This window comes from Rhinolophus ferrumequinum, chromosome 9 (assembly GCF_004115265.2).
Source record: "Rhinolophus ferrumequinum isolate MPI-CBG mRhiFer1 chromosome 9, mRhiFer1_v1.p, whole genome shotgun sequence".
NCBI classification, from domain to species: Eukaryota; Metazoa; Chordata; class Mammalia; order Chiroptera; family Rhinolophidae; genus Rhinolophus; species Rhinolophus ferrumequinum.
In genome coordinates this window covers 73,780,472-73,800,758 of record NC_046292.1, presented here as the reverse complement: position 1 = coordinate 73,800,758, position 20,287 = coordinate 73,780,472, and the positions used below count along the sequence as shown (strand labels likewise).

General features: G+C 38.6%; 1 long non-coding RNA gene across 4 annotated transcripts in view; it reads left to right on the top strand.

The window, feature by feature from the left end:
- The window catches only part of LOC117027768 (uncharacterized), a 383,724-nt gene that overhangs the window by 170,762 nt on the left and 192,675 nt on the right, over positions 1-20,287 (top strand). For 3 of the 4 annotated variants that reach the window (XR_004423961.1, XR_004423960.1, XR_004423963.1), the window contains exon 3: positions 7,599-7,916. This is a non-coding gene — a long non-coding RNA (uncharacterized LOC117027768). The remainder of the gene's footprint in view (positions 1-7,598; positions 7,917-20,287) is intronic. The other variant, XR_004423962.1, reaches the window with a different exon arrangement.

Sequence of the window (20,287 nt, the reverse complement as noted above, 5' to 3'; positions counted from 1 at the left end):
TGGGTCATGCAGGGGAGATTCAAATCATGTCATGAGAGACTCAGAAGACCACTGATGGAAGGAAGCAGAGCGCAGAGATGGAAAGACAGTTTTTCCTTTAGAACTTATGAAGACCAATTCCCGAGTGCTGTGCTTGTTGTATTATTTTCCAGTAGAGAAGGGAAGGTCACATCTTCAATTCCTTTTTTAAATTTTAGTTGCTAGAGATCCTCAAGTGTGTCTCCCATCGTGTTGGGCTGTAAAAACATTGTTCTTTACCATTGATTTTTTGTGTGTTATGAAGAACAATAAAAATAAATTACCTTATAGATAGGTGAAACTCCGCGATGGATGAAGAGGACATTACAAAATTCCTGCTGCAAATTAAGTGCAAAGCTTGTATTTCTTTACCGGCTGGGGATGGAGAGCGCAACCACCATTGTGCCTGGTCACTTCCTGGTGGTCTCCGGCCTCGGTGCTGTTGGTCTTATTCCTTTCCCACCTAAGTAATGACAAAAGAAAAGCAAAAATTGATGCTGTGTCTTGTGGTTGTCTTTACTGAACTTTTTAAAATGTGGCTGTTTTAAACCTGTATGGGAAGAAACTACTGTGTTTCCCTGAAAATAAGACCCGGTATTATATTACATTATATTATATTATACCCAGTATTATATTGTACTCAGTATTAGATTGTATGTATTATGTATTATTTATATTATATTGTATTATATTGTATTATACCCAGTCTTATATTATAGTAAAATAAGACCAGGTCTTATAAAAATTTTTGCTCCAAAAGATGCATTAGAGCTGATGGTCTGGCTAGGTCTTATTTTTGGGGAAACACGGTATTTGTATCCTGACAGTCTCTAGAGAAGGGAGTTCTTTACCTGATCAAAGGTAGAACCCTATTAGCAAGAGTTGATGTCCCAGGACGTGCTTCAGAGCTGAACATAGTTCATCTAGCAGGCAATATAGTAATCCCAGAGACTGTGGTCATTGCAAAATTTACTCTTTTGACTTTGTCAAAGTTTTATGAGCAAATTATGTTAGATGTCTCTTAAGTGACTTGATGTTGAAAAAGCTAATGCAGGGCTATGAAGAAAGTAGATTGGGACTGTCATTTTGTACCCCCAAAGTAGGAAAAAAAATTAAAAATCAACCAATTTAATGGCCATAATGCATGTTTTATCCCCTAACTAGATGCTAGCTTTATGACCTGCTGCCTTCCCACCTCCCTTCCCCATTTAAATTTGTTGAGAACACAGCCATGCTCTCTGGTTTCCACCTTAGTTCCTGAGGGTCTCCTCCCACACCTGCAGATCATCTGTCCGGGTTGTCTTCGGACCTATTCCATATCCCAGCTCCTTTGAACTTTCATTTCACTCGGTTCCTGCTTCCTTTAGATGTAGCATTAGGTGCGTAAAGAAGTGACAGTCTGCTCAGTTATATAATGGATGTTGGGCATTTTTGCTCCAACCTAACTAGAGCTCAGCCGTATCAGAGACTTTGTTACATTTTCTGAGGAAGCTGGGGATCTTTGTGCTGAAGGGAAATTGCTTCGTGGGAGACCTGGGGACTTCTCTTAGAGGAGCGTGCTTTATTTACCACTGAACACAGATGCATAAAGTTCAGCACACAGGTTTCTCATTTGAAACCAGGCAGGAATCTACTGATCCATTGTGCAGGATTTTGTAATTTTAATATGAAAAGGTTAAATGTTATTTGGACATGCCATAGGATCTAGGCCTGCTCTGGGTGAATTTATGCTTGGCCTAATCTTCTAGTTCTGATTGGATGTCATTCCCCTCAAAAAGCTAGTATTTTAATGTTTTGTAGGCTTTGAAATGTTGATCTGCAACCTAAATAGAAGTGACTTTTTCAGAATAATAACTGTGAGAAACAACTGTTCCTGGGGGATAAAGCCTAGACACAGAATCAATAGACCAGGATTTCTTTCCTAGCTCGAATGTCTCCATGCTTTCTGAGTAAACAGAGGAACACTTTCCCTCAATGTAAACATTTTTGGTGGATGGAGTTTTTAAAAGGACTGTGCCTGCCTTTACTTAGGTAGAGGATTTTAATTCTAAGTTTTGGAATTTTATGAAAGAATGGGAGAAAATACAGTGAGAAAACAGAGCAAGTAGTAAGAAGGAGGTATCAGTGGTTACAGTGAAAGGGCTGGCAGGTACCCAGGGCATGGGGAGAGAGAAGGGCAGAATTCCAAGCAAGACAAGGAAGCAAGATTTTGCTCTCTCCTCCTCCAGCGAATATGGTTTTACCTGACTCAATAAATCTTCAGATACCATCTGCTATAGGAAGCCAAGTCTCAACATTTTTCACTTCACCATGGACTAAAATTCTGTTTGTTCTGGTAGGCTTTCCCTGGACTTACTCTATTTCCTCCATCCTTCTAGTGCCTGTGGGGGCCCAGTTCATACTAAGCTGTAAACTTTTCTCCTTAAATAAGACTTTTCCTCCACTCCCCACTCCTACTGTGGTTTACCTGTTGAAGTGATGATGTTCTTCCGGTCTAGGTGACTAGGTCCCTATATTAAGAAAATTTATGCTAGGGAGTCAATAGCTAGGTGTTTTATCTAGGGGATTTGATACCTAAGACACTAAGCACTGGTGGGGATTTGGGTATTCTGACAAGAAGCCTAGGAAGAGATTATTTTGGAGTAGAAGGGCCTCTTGAAATCTTGTAGGTATATGCTTAGCCAAATGTGTGGCTCTGGCCATATTTAAATAAATATGGTGTAGTAAGAATGTTTCTAAAAATGCAGAGTTTCTGTTATTCTACCTTAGAAGTTTCATTAAATATTAGAGCTGGAAAAATCCAACATTGGTCTTATTCTAAAGATCTTTTTCATGAATTGATATATGTATGATTTGTTGCCATCTCTTGAGGTTGAAAGAAGGTAAAAAACAAAAAAGGGAAAAAGAAAATCCCCCTGAAGTTCTGCTTCACACTTGCAAGAAAGGCTCAGCCCACAGTCTTGTCAGGATGAATGAGATTGGTCATGTGTTTGTGTTCTCAGGTTAATTGTTTATTTAGCTGGCATTCATTTGGATCTAAATACCCAAAGCTATTTTACCTGAAGTGCCTGATTTTTGAGTAACGTTTGTGATCATTTATTGAAACATCTAGGAATAAATCTAGCTTTTATAAGAAAAAAGGATAAACAAAAGGGTCATTAGAGTTATTAGAGAATATTTCATTTTTGACTTTTTCCAGAGAAAAATCAAGACAAGAGTTAGTTTGTTGTCTTAATCAAGTATTTTATATCTCCTCCCAGTTGGTCAGATCCTTTTTTATGTGGCATTTAAGCCTTGAGTTTTGTGAGTCAACAAATGGACAACAGCAAATGTTCAGCCATCTTACTGGTGTCAAGCCTAGCAAATTGGCAAATTATATGAATACACCAAATGCATAAACAAGTTTCCATGAGCCAAGTATTCCAAATGAGGACAGCAGCTGCCGGTTAGATCCTTAAGAATAGAAATGCCCCTCCTGATCCTCTAATCTGTTGTTTCCCCAGGTTGGGAAATGTCAGCTCTAAGATTTATAGATTTAGGGCTCTGGGATAACAAGTTTCCTCTTTGAACTTTTTAGCTCTAAGAGCTTCTTGTTACCAAGCAGACAAAGATACAGAGACAGTTTATGCTTTCCTGTATAATTCTCAAGTCATTCACAACATCAGTGGTGGGCTTAACATTTTTTTTTTTTTTTTGTAGAGGGGACATTGGTACAAAGTACTCATCAATAAACCACAAAAATTTTCAGAAGTTCCCTTAAGGTAGTAACTTCTTTATATTGGTAACTGGAATACAAAACTCTTACACTTGTACATGTTTTGCTGTCTGAGCTTAATTGAACCTTAATTGAAAGCCATACCCTTAGGGTAATGGAAAAAATCCAGTCCCTCCTCTGCTCCTCCATAACAGCAATTTACTTCTGTGTCTGTAGTTTTTCTCTAATCCCTCTCTCCCAAACTTCCCCTTTAAAATGTTGATGTTAGAAAGATGGTTTTATGCTTTGGAAGGTTGTTACTTGTGTAACTGAATTTGAATGTCTATGGTTCATTATTCAATGCTGAACTTGATATAGGAAACATCTCCTGGTAAATCAATAAAAGCAGCTTTAATCATTATTTCCAATAGCCAAGATATGGAAACAACCTAAATGTCCATTTAGGGATGAATGGATAAAGAAGATGTGGGGTGTGTACACATACATACGCACACGAATATTACTCAGCCATGAAAAAAAATGAAATCTTGCCATTTGCAACAACATGATTGGACCTTGAAGGTATTACACTAAATAAGTTCGATGGAGAAAGAGAAATACTGTATGACTTCACTCATATATTAAAAAAAAAAACCCAAAAACAAATGAACAAACAAAAACAAACTCATAGATGTAGACAACAGCTTGGTGGTTACTGGAGGGAAAGAGGGTAGGGGTGTGCAAAATGCATAAATGGAGCCAAATGTATGGTGACGGATGGGAACTAGACCTTTGGTAGTGAGAATGCTGTAGTGTGTACATGTTGAAGTATAATGTTGTACGCTTAAAACTTACATGTTACAAACCAGTAGTGCCTCAATTAAAAAAAAACACAGAAAAAAGAAAAAGAACAGAAAAAAATACAGCTTTATATCTTGCTACAAATAATCAAGTGGCAGGTAGAAAGGACTTCTGATCTAGTTGGTCCTCTAATTGCTTTTGATTAAAAAAAAAAATTGGTAAACCGCTTGGTCTCTGAATTTTCCTTTCTTTGATTCCATAGTGTCAGGAGAACATTTCCATGGATATTTTATTTATATAGAGAAACAAACCTAAATCTCAAACCACCACTTACAAAACCCACAGACTCCTGGGCTGTCATTTTGGTTGCGGACTCTGAACTCTTTTCTGGTTGTGTTCTGTGTGGTAGATGAATGTGTCCGATGGGGCTGCATTTTAAAAGCAAGACAGATTTAAGGATATAATTTAGTGATGTTTTGCTGAGTGCACTCCTCGCTATACATGTCTGTTCGTATATTTTACTATTGTAACAATATTCAGTTATCTCTCAGCCTACTTGAGGCAGGCCTAGCAATTTTGTGATTGTTTTAAGCATACATAATAGCTCAATATATGTCTGATTATGACATTAGCCATTTTTGGTTAACTTCAGTACTATTTTGGACTGTGTGTATGAATCAGTGTATATTTAACAAGTGAGCTGACTAAATGCCATTAAATGAGTTGTCCTTATTTTGGCTTATGCCCTGCCCCAATTTTAAGTTTTCATATTGAAATCTAGCATTTAACTACTACTTTTAAATCTCTGCCTTTTAATTTTGGATACCAAATATGGCAGATTTATTCAGGTGGCCAAGTAGACTTTTTCTGACCTTGAATGTGGTTTACTGGTATTACATTAAAAAAAAAAAAAAAGAGGAGTTAGTATTTGCCATTTTAGGATAGCATAAGCCCATGAGATTTTCTAAAGATCATTTTTAAAGTCAGACTTGCAGCTGCCTGACATCTACATTTTTAGCCAAAAGGCATCTTCCTTACATTCGTGTTTAAGTGACCCTGGAATGCAGTGCAGGGGTAGTTTGCTCTGGGTTAATCTTTGGACATTTCATAGCTGACAGGCACCAACATCTGTGGTTTATATTGCATTGTTCTTTAGGTCTAGAAATAGCGTTCTCCTAAATCTAATGATAGGGGAATGTTTACTAAGATGGGTTTTTTTTTTTGTTTTTTTCCATTTGCACAGTTTTAAAACTGGAGGTAAAACATAACACAAGTGTGATTAAAAAAACCCAAAAAACCTGTCATTCAAAAAGTAATTCATAGCACTAGTAAGGTTAAAGTAATACCAGGAACTCATGTTTTGTGCTGGAATGTTCATCAAGATGTATTACTTTTGTTTAGTAACATATTATATCTGTGTACTTTAATATGAGTGCCAGATATTAGTTCACATAGGCTTATTGAGGAAAGTGTATTTTTATATGCATATACATTCAGGCTAAGGCATTTTATTTGTGTTTTTCCAAAGCACAATCAAAAAGTCAAATGAGATACTTTTGTTTTAATATAATTTCAATGGAGTCTGGATAAGAGAGTCCGTTGAAAGTTGAGCAGACCACAATTCATTTATATACAAAGAGCTTTTGGTCCTACAATGTTGTGCATATAATCTTATTAGAAAGCCCTTTAAAATCAATAAAAAGTAAAACAACCTTAAAAGTGTGGTAGCATTGAGTTCATTCTTCTAAAAAGAATCTATTTTTAATTACATTACTCTTCTTTAAACGTACAGAGTGGTTTTTATTTTTAAAATGCTCTTATCTGACGTATATATTCACCACTGTCCAAAATATGTCATATTTTGTTCTAAGAATCTCTCTTCTTAGTCATTTCAGAGCCTAATCTGTAAGGCGGCCATCTTGCTGAAAAGCAGTTAAAGCCAACAGTCTGTCAGCCTGGTCTGGTTCTCGCTGAAAGAGGTCATAATGCATTTCTTTGCCCAATGTGAACGTTAGTTCTACATTTTTGAATGAAATAAACTTAAGGTCAGAGAGTTAAATATAAAAAGTAAATCTTGCAGGCAGAGCACTCATTAGCATCCACTCGTCAATTTCAAATCTGGGAGCTGGGAGACCATTGTACTGTTATCATCCTGATATTGAGCTGATAACAAATTTGATGAAACGCTGGCAGTTGTGAAGGGCAGCTGATAATAATGGTGCAAACTCAACAAAAAAGTTTAGTAAAATCTGCAGGAGGCATTTTCTGTCATTCAGCCTTGTTCTGTTGGCTGTTGGTTTTTGCTTGGCAAGAGGGAGGCGTGGTACTTATCTCTCCAGCTAGAACGATTTTAATGTGCTTAAAAGTGTTGAGCACACACTGCTGTTACTGCCTCTCCCAGACAAGACAAATAAACGGAAGCAATGGAGGCAAATGGAAGTTGTATATTGAATAGGAAATTCCACCCAGACTTATACAATTCATGTAAACCTGATAACAATTTGCATTTTTTTTTGTAATAAAAATAAAAGAAGGCTCTTTGAACTATTGAAAAGCCTCTTTTCCTCTTTCTGTTCAAGATGTAGTAACTGAATGGGCACATAATCTTTGAAAATGGGGTAGCCTCAAATAGTTTTCTCTAGGATTAACAGTACATTTTGATTCTTAACCACTTCTATGTAAAGTTAAGTGAGATCTTCCATATAATTAAGTAGCATCTTAAACCATATGACTGGTCATGTTTCTGCCCCGCGGAGTTGATGAGAAGAAAGTCAGCCTAACAGTAAGGCCAATTCCACTAATTAAAGTCATGCCCAAGTAGGTTAACATGATCTAGATGTTTGATTTTAATACAGCCTGGGAAGGGTACTGAGTCCTGAAATGTTCTGTTCAGAAAGCTTTGCTGTGTAAAATTTGCCGTTAACATGGCTGATGAGTCTTAATTAGAATGATAAAGTTGCTGGTGTGATGTCTATTTGAGAAGGAACAACACTGGGTTGCCTACATATTATTATTTTTAATGTATTAAGATACCTTTCTTTGGGAATGGCATTTCTGAGTACCTGTCTTCTCTGCTCTGTTTCAGGTGTGAATCATGGTGACACAGTGAGAGACGGTGATTAACTGCTTTGGGGGGCATGCGTGTGTATGATTAAGGGATGTAAGTGCAGGACTCCAGGATTTACTTCCTTCCTGTTCCAGCGGGGATAGCCGAGGAGAGTGAGTAATGGGATAATTTATAACACCACAGGCCCTTTATCAAGAGACCTCTAGTCAAAACAGGAAGATAAAACTCAGATTTCAAGAGAGCGAATACAACTTTGGTCCTCTGGACACACTCCTTTGCAAGCAGTAGAGTCTTCAGAGTTTTCGTTTTACTTTTTCAAGATTTCCATAAAAAAAGGTTAGTGTGTCAATATTGGTTAAATCATGTAGGAACTCTGTTAAATGTTATATATCTTTTCTCCATGCTTTTTGTTTCTTGACATTCTTACATTGTTGGGACATCAAAGAAACTTAGTGGCCTAATTATAGAACTCAGGTTCTTTTTATAAGGTCAACGTATTATCGAGTGTGAGGAGTGTAATGACAAATTCAGCAATGTGGTTTTTTTTGGAGCTTACTAAAAACTGGTCTGTTTCTTAGAATCTTTCATTTCCATTTATATGTACTTCATTCCAGTTTTGAGATGATGAAATGGGGGTTGTGTGGATAAAGAGTTTTTCCCCCAACTTTGTGTGTGTGTGTGTGTGTGTGTGTGTGTGTGTGTGTGTTTAGGGAAAAAGGGTTTAACTGACTGTGAAGAGAACTTTATTAAGGAATTTTATTTTAATATTGCGAGCAAATTATAAGAGGAGTTGAACGGGACATTAGGTAATATTCAAATGGTTTGTTTCTCTCCAGTAGGTTGAGATACAGGATTGTGCTTAATTTTCATGTCTTTTAAAAATGCTAGATACAGCATTTAGAACAAAAATCATTCTAAAATTAAGATGTATCATCACTTTGGAATTGCTTATTGTTCAGAGATTTTGGGCTCTATTTAATGTGATAGGATCTTTTGACTTCTTGTTGGTGACATTAGGTTTATGAAAAATGAATACCACAGTGTTATTTTTATTTTAAAAGTATTAATTTTACCTTTCACTTTGGAATGTCTTAGCAGTTGGCAGTAGAATTCTATATCAGAGATCGCTAAAAAAAAAAAAAATGGGAACAGTTCCAGGCTCTTCCTTTTCTCCCATCTGCCCTAGGTGACTGAAACATTCCCATAAATAACTGGTACCCTTTTGAACTGACCTTGAGGTTCATGTGATGTAAATATTGATGGCCTTGACATTTCTTGGTATGTGTACAGTTCAGGAGGCACAGTATCTCCAGATAACTCAAAGCAGGTGGATGAGTGGGTAGAGAGCCATGGTCTCACACCGACCCCTGTAATTCAGAGGGGCCCTTGCCACCATCCTATTTCTGGACTTTGTGCAGGGAGAATGTCTCAGACAAAGTAATCTACTAGTTCTGCTCCTCTAGGCCTATCTGTATCTAAATCTCTCTGGATTGAATCCATGTTATCCTGGCCTTATATTAAGAATTTTTCTATGTGAGTTGTGTTTCCCTCCTTTACATTAAGGAATTCTGTGCTACCACGAGGGTGATTGTGTACTAGCTAATTGTTTGGGCTCTGGAGCCAGAGTTCTCAGGTTCAAATTCTGGTTCTATCACTTACTAGCAATGTGACGGTAAGGAAATTATTCAACCTCTCTCACCCTTCATTTTCTCAGCTATAAAATGGGGATAATGTATTAGAATTAAATGAGAGCTATCCAATTGTGGTGAACAGTTTAGTCAAGATTTCTTAAATATTAGGCATTAATAAACTTTCAGGTATGCTGTACCTGTAAGAGACTAACCTACAAAGCTGGCAAGACCTACAGTGTAAGAAAATCTTCTGTCTATTTTGAGGTTCGCATTTCTGGAGTATATTATTTAGTTTCATGAAAATCATATGTTGGAAAAAATAAATGAGAACGAAGCATTGACTTTGCAGAAATGGTTTAACAAGTTTTATTTTGCTATGGGTTTTAAAGTAATTTTTCTGGTTTTACGGAATGTGTGTATTAGACATGGGAATATTAGAATATGTACTTACTTCATTGTATTGTAAAGCATTATTAGTAACCTTAATTTATACATCCATTGTGCTGCAGTTTTAGTTGCAGTACTACCCCCTGCAGCGATTATTATAGCACTTGAGAGGATGGAATTACTGCATTTTGTTTTGGGTATTTTTTTCACTAAGAAGCATGGGCACCATGAGATGGTACTTACCCATCTGTCTGTGGAAGCATTTGTATGTATATTACCTGAGCAATTAGGCGCCACTGAGAGAGGGGGTTTAAAATGGAGACGAAAGAGGGAAAATTGAAATAAAAATAACATGATGGAAATTACAGAAGCTCTTTGCAAAGAATATCTAACTGTTCTTAAAAGCAGATTTCATAGCCAGTTGCAACACCATTGACTATTGTCTTTAAGAAACCACGCTCAATCCACAAAGTTGAAACTGAAGTGCAAATCTGGAGATTTTCCAGGGACGTCAAGCAGTGCAGTCTTCTAGATCTCAGATTCAAGGGGGAAAAAAAAATCCAATTTACAAAGTAACTTCTTCCATTGATTGTGAGCTGTCAGTGTTTGGGTAGTTCCTGAAACATTAACTGATTAAATTCTCCAATGCTATGCGGTCATAATGATGGCCTCCGCTGTTCTGAACTTCCAAATTTGTGTATTGACACATGGGATGTTCACTAAATGAGTAGAAGAGAGCAGAGTGGAATGTTCTGGTATCAGCTTGATCTTTCCTAAAGAAAACCAGTAGAAAGACGTTGAATTAAATTGGAATATTATGTACTGATTGCCTTTGCTTCCTAGCACCTAATATATGGTCCTAGCCCTTAAAAGCACCCCATGTGACTAATTCTCCTTTTTTAAATATACCAGATGCAAAAATACCCTGCAGTGGTAGAGGGAAGTTTCAGGTGTGCTTCACACTCCTGAGCTCCTGGCCAGCTTTTCTCTTGTGTTTGTAAGCACTCACCCTTTTTAGTTCCACTTGGGGGATAAAATGAAGTGTTTTCGCCCCCCCCCAATATTAGCTTGTCTTGATTTTTTTCCACAGAGTTCTTTCACCCATGTGGTAAGAGTGGGGTCAGGCTTCCCATAATTCGTTGTTTCTCTGCACACTTGAAAACCTGAGCTAATGACTCTGTGGGAGTTTCTGTGATGATGGGACTGGAGAGATCAATGTCATTTTATAGATGCAGAAACTGAGGTCCAGAGAGGTGAAGAAATTTGCCCAAGATCCTTAGCCAGCAAGTGTCAGCACAATACCTAAAATCAGTGCAATTTTGACTTTTCCACTAAAGCATACTCAGGGGCAAAGGGAGGTTCTGTTGTGGTTAATGGATTGAATTGGACTGACTAGGGAGTGAAAGAAAAAGGGTATAAAGATAGAACAAGGAGACAGGGTTTGTTTGAGATTGTATTAAACGAGTACCCTTTCACGGTCGGGCAGCGTGAATATTTCTCTGATATAAGAGAAAAGGGAAGAGATTAAAAGCACTGTGAAGCTCAGCTCAGATATTTTTTAATAGTAGTTTGTCTTCTGTTGAAACCATGTGACAATTACTATTGATTCCTAATCAGGTAACTCAGTGTAATGATGTCTGGACAATTTCTGCTTCTACCTTCTCTCCTCCTTTGGTCCCTGTTACCTTTTGTTTTGCTAAAAGAAAAAGCAACTGAAACACTGTCCAGATCTGTTAACTGCAAAGATCTCTAGTGAAACCTCTGGCTCTCATCCCAGGGTGAGGTCACACAGTCTGATATTAGTTGGGTTTATGTCGGTGTGTCAACTAAAATGCAAGACATATTGCCATGATTCCTTTTCAGTCATTTATCAGGAGTGGCTCTTTGGTCACTTGCACACTTTGTATAATCATTCAGAAGCAGAGACCATCCATGGGCATGCGTGTATCTTTTCTTTTTCAGTGGATAGTTTTAAATTCATGTGGAAAACATGACTTTTAATTGTACTCGGTATTATGGCTCTGGCCTTATCTGTGCTCACTCATACGCTTAAATTCACACTTGTTTGGGCAAGTCTGGAGGTCTGGTGTTCTGGTTTCCTGGAGTCACTTTTCACCATTGTTTGAGGAACCTCTGGGAAAGACCTTGTTCTTTGGGAACACTTAGTTGAATTACACAAGAGATAGCCAAAGGACAAGCAGCCACTGCTGGTGCTTCATACAATCAAAAGAATTAGTCTATGTTAACTATATACATATATCTGACAATAATAGCCATGATTACTAATGGTGAAGTGCTTATTGCGTGCTAAGTGCTTTACACATCTTCATAGCAACCCTTTGGAGTTTGTGCTCTTATTAACTTATTTTACAGACAAGGAAATAAGAAATAGAAGTGAATAGAGAAGAGACATGTACATTCTTAAAGAGCTTATGGTGGAGTGGTAGAATTAATACTCATTCATCCAACGAGTTGAGTGCCTACTATCTATAAGCTGAGTTATAGAAATTGATGTCCCTCCTGTGCTCGTCCAAATGAGCCTGCAACTGAATGGAGAAATGTTTACGTAAAACACACTTCAAAACGTGTTAATAGAGGGGAGGATTCCAAGGAGAGAGCATGCGGACATTCCCTTGGATTACCCCAGTGAACCCCTTTGGGCATTGTGTTGGGAACCTCAGGAGTTTGAGCTGTGTGAAACGCCAAAGCAGAAACTCAGGAGAACTGATTCACCAAAATCTGTATGCCACATTCTGTATGTGACATGATACCCGTCGCTCTGTTGGGAACGGGGTTGGCAGCAACAGCAGTAAGTGGCTTGGGCAACTGTGGGAAGTGACATCGTTGGGGTCTCAGCAGCTCAGTTAGTACCTTGGGCATTAGCACCTGTGACATGGGCGCTCATTGGCAGATAGCGCTGGATGGGACCAAGCAGGAGAGGAGGAAATTGGCAGATACTACGTGATGGTAGAGAAGGTAGTGTGCGTGAGCTTATCAGTCATTCATCTCCTGAGGAGTCCATGCCATTTGCTCATGGCGGTGAGGATGCATGGGTAGAAGGGAAGAGTATTGGTCACTAGAGAGAAAGGAATCCCTACTAGCAAACCAGTACTTCAGTGTGGGGTGTGCTTTGGGGACATGAATTCCGTAAAGCTGCATATAGCAGGTGTTTGTTCTGAGCTCATTACCTACTGTGCCTCAGTTCTCTTTGGGAAGTGGTAATGGTAATAGAATTTACCTCCCTGGGTTGGTTTAAGGCTTCAGTAAGTTAATATAAGCAAAATTCTAACAGCGGTGCCTGTCAGCCATTATCTATGTGCTAACTCTGATGATTGTGATGAAGAAATAATAGCAATCAATCCTTTAGATTCAACAATATCAGGCACAAACTACTCTGCCAGAATCCTGGGGAGATTTTTTCCCCCAAAAGGAGACATACCTTAATGGAGGACATAAGATATACACAATTGGAAAAGTGATGAACTTTTCATAGTCAATTTTTGTCTATCTATGCCTGTCAAGCCTAGGATGTCCTCTTCCTAGCTCTTGTCATGGATCCTCACTCTCTCTGGCCATGTCAGACAACCTACGTGACTCAGATTAGGTTCTCTTATGTCTTGGTACCTTTGCACAAGCCATTCCCATCAGTCTAAAATTCCTTTCTTCTTTCATCTGCCTCTTGAAATGGACATCCTCTCTGTAGTCTTTATTTATTTACCCAGCTGCCCAGTCAGCTTCTATTGCGTTGCTCCTGTGCCTTCTTGTGCATTCCACCATTGGATGGTGCATTCCATAGGAGGAATTTATATAAATGTTCATATTTCAGATTCTATGTAGTTTAGCTTATTGAATGAATGAATGACAATTTTTTCTAACTCCACTGTATGTATCTACTAACTTTTCTGAGCCTCAGTTTCCTCATCTATAAAATGGGTTACTTGTAAGCACCAAGAACAGTGGTTAGCATACCACTGTTAGCCTCACCAAGTATTGGCTTTTGTTATGAATGTAACTTTCAGAAGATATCTTTTCAACACAGACTTTTTGTTTTGATTATAGTTTTATTCTTCCTGATTTATATGTTTTAATCTTCCTTATTTACGAAAGAACTCTTCCTCCACTACTCTCAGACATACTTCCCTGGGGCCATTTACCTCCCACTAAAAAGCAAAGGAAGCTAATCTCCTTGGCTTGAAATCAATACCATCTAGCCTAGAGAGGATATGCTAATTACCTTTGCTAAATGCTTTTTGGCCAAAGGTGTAAAAGTCTGATTCTATTTAGGGAAAAAATTTGAAATTTCTGTCTTAAAATTTGTGATTATGGAAATTGTATTTTGAAAGGCAGTAGTAGTACCTCAAATTTAATAATAATCTTTTTGCAGTGGACTGAACATAAATTTTTCAAGGTCCTTGTGGTTGAAAGAACTACACAGCAAGGCAAAGATTTCTGTGACATAGTATTTAATTTCATTACATTAAATTTAATTTCTATAAAAATCCTGCAAAGAAATTTCCCCCCTATATTGGTAGCATGTTTTTGTGGATATTTAAGGCCATTCATTTAAAAAAAAAAAGTAAAGATGGATGTACTTAGGCTGTCAGTGTGCCTCAGTTTCTTCATCAGTGAATATAACTGGGGCCACCTGCATACCCCCCTGGAGTGTTTGGATGAATGACTCTGAGCTTGTAAAGTGCTTTGAATTTCTTGGATGAAAGGATCTCTGTAAGCACAAGTCTTAGGGAGGTATTATATGTAGGCTTTGTAAACGGCTGCACAGCCTGTTTTGCAAGAACACTAATGCATTTCTGGGTTTAGAGTTGTAAAAGATGTGCATTCAGAAGCCTCAGGCTGCATCTTGTGAGGTTCCTGAGGCATGTGTCACCGCTTGCTTACCTCTAGCATAGATTCTCTCTACGCTACAGGGAGCTACATGCCTGCACATGTGGAGCGACCGTTTGGACTTCGAATTGCCTGCGTTTGGTTCCTGTGGTATTGAGGGAAAAGCCCAGGATGTTAGGAGAGAGGATGCGCTGCGTGTGCTTGGATCTGTGGCCTCACTTCTTGAGAGCCTCTAGGGTTCCTGGAATCACGGCATGAGAGAGCACACAAACGTGCTTTGATGAAGTAGAGTTGGGGGAGGGGGTTTGCTCTGGGAACTGACACTGGGATTGTGAAGAACTGGATTTGAGTTCTGGCTTTTCCAGTTCTTGGGCTTATGCCCTTTGGCAAGTTGGTCAACAGTATTGAGCCTCAGTTTCCCCACCCTGCCCTTCAGTCATTGTGATGCTCAGGGCTGGACTGCGAATGCAGGTCTACATACTGTATATCTAAATATTTAACAGTTATAAATCAAGCTGGAAAAAAAAGCCACCTGTCAAAATGTGTTCAGAAATTCTTCTAATCTGAGAAATATACTTTCATAACAACCTTGAAAGGCTAGGTTTGAGTTTTGAGTTTCCAGTTCTTCAGAGTTCCATGCCTGACCAGACAGCATGCGCAGAAGCGTGGGCCTAGCGAACATGCCTGCGGACATCTGAGTGCACGTGTCCATGCTTGATGGGGTTACATGGGAAGACGGAGCCACCCTCGTGAGAATATCTGGGAAAAGTCTGCCCAGGCCCTGTAAGTTAGTGTGGACTGTTTGAACAGGGCCCTTCAGGGTCTCAGGACCTAGGACGTGCGTGATCCAGAAGGCGATTTTAGGCTCCTGCTGGGCATGTTCCTTTGGTCGTGGACTCCTGCACATGCCACGGCATGCCCTCTTGCCTGGGACTAAAGAAGGTACTGCTTAAGGGACTGGCATCTGCATTCATTGCAAAATACATGTGATAGCGCATTTATAAAGTGCTCAAATCACATAGATGAGAAGTCGTTTTTTCCTAGCACAAAAGTTTTAGCCTTCAGTTCAGCCCTAGTCATATCCATGTTTAGCAATGATGCAAGTGAGAGCTGTTTTCCCCCCGATAGAAAGATATCTTGTATTCCTTCTATCTCCAAGACCTGGCACAGTGCTCTGTTTTTACTTAGCGTTTAATCCATTCATTTGATAACACCAATTAAATAAATAAATATCGGCTCCCTCTTCTTTTCCTAAGCATTATCCTTGTGGTGTTGGTAAGAGTAGTGAGCAGACCCAACCTCCTGTTTTCATGGAACTGATGCTTTAAGAGGAGGAAACACAGTTAAAGGGATAAACATGTAAAAGATGTAGTTTCCTTTAAAGATGGCTTACTCTCCCTTCATTCCTTTGTTCATTTACATATATGTGTGTATATGTACATGTGTATGTATGTATACGTATATAATGTGCCCATGCCAGCGACTAGGCGCTCTGCCTCCCCAGAGACAGGAAAAGAAGAGTGATCACAAAACCAGAGTATGGCGGTAATTGTGTGAAGCTGTTAACTGCAGGCAATGTCCATGCCCTTGGGAACTGATGTTCTGCAATTCTTTCTTTTTCATTTCAATTCATGAACTTTTTATTCATTCTCCACTGTATTTAAGGGATTGTCCTAAGCTCTATGAGAGGTTAAACATGATGAGATTCTAGTCCGTAAGAATTTATAACCTACTGGAGGTTATATATAAATAAAAAACAATATATGTATATATATAAATAGAAATTTTAGACCAGTTTTTCATGTGTGATAAGCGCTTGCACGTCAACAATTTTTACTGACCTGCCTGAGTCCCTGTGGAGAAAGTGAACTCTACTCCTCTTAGCTTTCTACTCTGTCTCCTTCAGTGGAGCTCTTGCCCGAACCAAGTCACACAGTGGGTGTGTACTGAAAGAATTCTTTTCATCACCCTGGAATGCTGTCCTTGGGATTCAGCCTGACTTCTCTCAATGGGGACTCATCCATCAAGAGGGCAGTAGTGTAATTATCTCAGCTACTGTGAAGCCACTGAAAAGCACTTGATGAATCTGGGTGTAAATTTATTGTGAAATTTAACAAAGGAAAAGTCACCTCGTTCTTTCCCTTTCTTCCCTTCAACTTGAATTGCATTTGGAAAGTACTTCTGTTAGGATAAATATATGTTATTTGATCTACTGTTGAAGGGCCTATCCTTCCTGGGTTAGGATATGAAAATACCTTCCAGAAGCAAAGGAGATACTTTGGCTGTTTACATCCCTTTGTGGTGACAGTCATGCTCTAGTTCTGGGTCTTGATAATTAAAAGTAAAATAAAACAGCTAGGAAGAAAAGTATAACAAATCGTGGTGAGCCATAATTTTGACAATCGGTAACTTCTCACACAGTTGATAAAAGAAAGGGTCAGGTAACCTTCACCGTGTATTTATCATAATCACATACCCATTGTGGTTTATCCCTATAAATAAGGATTCTTCTGTTATAGTTACTATAATGTTTATGCAGATGTCGGTTAATTTTTGCATGTGAGTTGCAAGAGGTGGTGACCTTTCTCTGTTAAAGAAGAAATTCAGGACTTGGTTGTTAGAGGCTGAGTATAATAACAAGAAGACTGCTAAACCCAATTTTGTGATTTCTCACACAAAAAAATGAATGTGATTTTTAAAAACCGAAAGCAGTGTATTTGGGGATCCATATTTCATCCTTCAGGAGAGACTCCATTTGCACATAGTTTTCCCCCCCATCTCTTATCTCTCAATCCCCTACCCCCATGCCTTTTTTTGAAACTGCCATTCTGGTTGCGGTTCTGTTTCTAGCTAGTTTGATCCTGGGCAAGTTTCTCAACACATGTGGCTTCTTTCTGTAAAATGAATGTGCTGGTTATTGATATCTAGGGTTTCTTCTAAGTTTTAATGTTCAATGATTAAATAAAATGAAACGACTGTCAATTGAAGCTCTGTAGTATTTCATGTGTTTGAATTATTCAAGAGCCTTTATTTATTTATTTATTTATTAAATTCACATGCATAGTCTCTGTCTACGGATACATTGATATACTGATTATAGTCAGTCTAAAAATATTTACATGTATATTTTTTATAAAAGTCCTCTACAGATTATTCTGATGCACAGCAAGAATTGAGAATGAGCATTATGTTCTCAGTGATTCTAAAATGGGGAGGGTAGTATGAGTCCTTGAAAATTTAAGAAAGCTATGGAATTTTGCCTGAGAAGATTGCATATGTACACAATTTTTAAGCCTTAATTTAAAGGTGTTTATGAACCCTCTATATTTACCAAGTCTTGAGTTAAAAGTCTCTGATCCAGAAGTTGCTTCTAGGATTGTTTTTATGCACTTCTGCTAATCAAATATATCATGCCAACTGTGATGGGATTTCAGTGACTACTGATACATCTGGTAGGAAATTCAATTGAGAGCCAGCGAGACAAAAATTTATGTTGAAACGAGGGAATAGTGGAAATAGGGGCATTAAATCCTCCCCCAACCCTCCCTTGGCCTTATTGACTGAGATCTGACCTTTCTGATAGGCTTCATGACTTCTTTGGAATGTAAAGTTGGGGATACTAATATTTGCCACCAGGCAATATTTATTTAGTGATGTGAGAACCTAGGGCATTAGTTGACTGCAAGTGTGATAATTAACAGGACCTAGGAAAATGCTACCAGAAATAATGGCACCTTTGTTATCACAGTGATTTTTTTTTTTTTGCCAATGGCACTAAAGGAAAAGTGATATTTGTTATCAAATCAGGCAGGGAATTTACAAATGATTAGAGAGGCTGCATTCTTTCTAGTATCTCACTCTTGTATTCACAAATATCTTTCTCCCATGGAAAGATAAAAACACTTGACCAGGGCCATAAATTTGTTCTGTCTTTGGAAGTCCGTGAACAGCCTTGACCTCCTGTTCTTCTTATAGTGAAATGATGCTTATTATGTGGTGATAGTATTATGAGGACAGAGGAGAGACAGTAAGTACATCAGAAAAAATTCCCAAAAAGATTGTGGCCTTTTGGGGGGCAGAAATACGTATTTTTTGTGGTGGTGATTGTGGTAATAGTGATGGTTCCCCCCTCCCTAACCCCCAACAGACACACACACACACACACACACACACACACACACACACACACAATCTTACACAAGAGCTTTGTTCACAGAAGTAGATGTGAATTGGATTGGCTAAAAGTAAGCACAAAACAAAACAAAAACCAAACCCAACTTTTCACTGTTTTCTAATCAGATTTCTGCTTTGTCCTGTTGATCACACTTGCCTTGATTATTTCTCACTATTCAGCAGGGGTACCTCAGTTTTTGTAACCTGATAGGCTTGGGGTCCGCGGTGATGGAATGGAATAGTTAAGAATTTAACTTCTTTATTTTGAAAGTGCTTACATGATGTTTTATGGCACCCTTTGAACTATAGACTGGGTATTTCCATGTATATTCTGGGCTTCGCTTTTGAAATTCCAGAATTGGAAACACAAATTACTATCTCACTATCCAGAGTGGAAAGTGTTATTTCTGTAGGTCATTTGAAGTCTGTAGATTGGTCCAGGGGAGGGTACAATGGGCTGGGTCCTGCTTGTCTCCAGTCCCAAGCTTCCTGTTGCACTATAGTTGACCTGAAGCTAGCAAATGATATGACATCATTTTGGGTGTTGCTGGCACATTTTTCTTTTCTCAGTAGATCTGCACTAAATTATTTTTCCTTTTCAAAACACAAAATAAGGAGAATTTTGGCTTGCTTTGCATACCCTACAGGTATGTCTGGCTGTTTCTGATGAGTGAAGTATTGTCCCCCTGTTTATTTCCTTCCAAGGAAGTATCTGTTGAAACAATATACATTTCAATCATCTTTATTATAGAGCAGTCTGAAAAACCTTTAGGGCAAGTCAGGAAAGCCCCCTCAAAGGAACTTTTCAGCCCCTGAAAGACAGGCCTAACCAGATACCAGCAGCTCATATTTCTGATTTTTAGAGATTTCTTTGGTGATAATGAGCGACCTCGTAGAATATTCAAACATTTTATTTAAAACTGTATGTTAGAAGAAGTGAGCAACCTTCTCCAGGCGTTGTTTTTCCTTTCTGAGTGTATCAGTCTTAACAGGACAGAAGTACAGTGAAGGGATCGCTTTGCTTAACACATAAATGAAGTCGCAAAGCTCAGGTCAACCTGGGGTACCCAGACCCTTTGGGGGTACCCAGACCCTTTTTTCTTTTCCATTTCCTGGCCCCTCAGGATCTTGTGCAGTATTTTGCTATTAAAGATGGATGCTAAGAAGACTATCAGTAATTTGAATTTCAGATGCATTAGTATCATTGTTTTTTCCAGATTCTGGTGTAGGGATTGAAGACTTTTCTAGAGCCTGGCCAGGTGCTTCTCATACCTTACTGGCTCTTGAGCAGTTTAATTTGGTGGTCTTCCCGTACTCTCCCTCTCCACCCCTACCAGGAGTTTTGTACACTTAGAAGTAAGCTAGTTGGACTTAGATGCCCCAAAATAATCATAAGAAAGGAAACCTTCATTGTGCTTGGATTTTGAAATTCCTGAGTCCCTTTCCAGTTAGACTCTTCATCTGCTTTTTCACAGATACCGAAAGCAATATGATTTCTCATTACCATGTTTACGTATTTCTGATATAATATTCTATATTTCATCCTTACACCACCTGCTCCAAGAGGAGTAAATAGCCTATTTGTGGCATACAGATATATTCACAAGCAAAAACAGAGGGGAGGAAAAAGGCTGTGGGTGAGGACTAGAGGAGAAAAATGCTCAGTATGAGTGA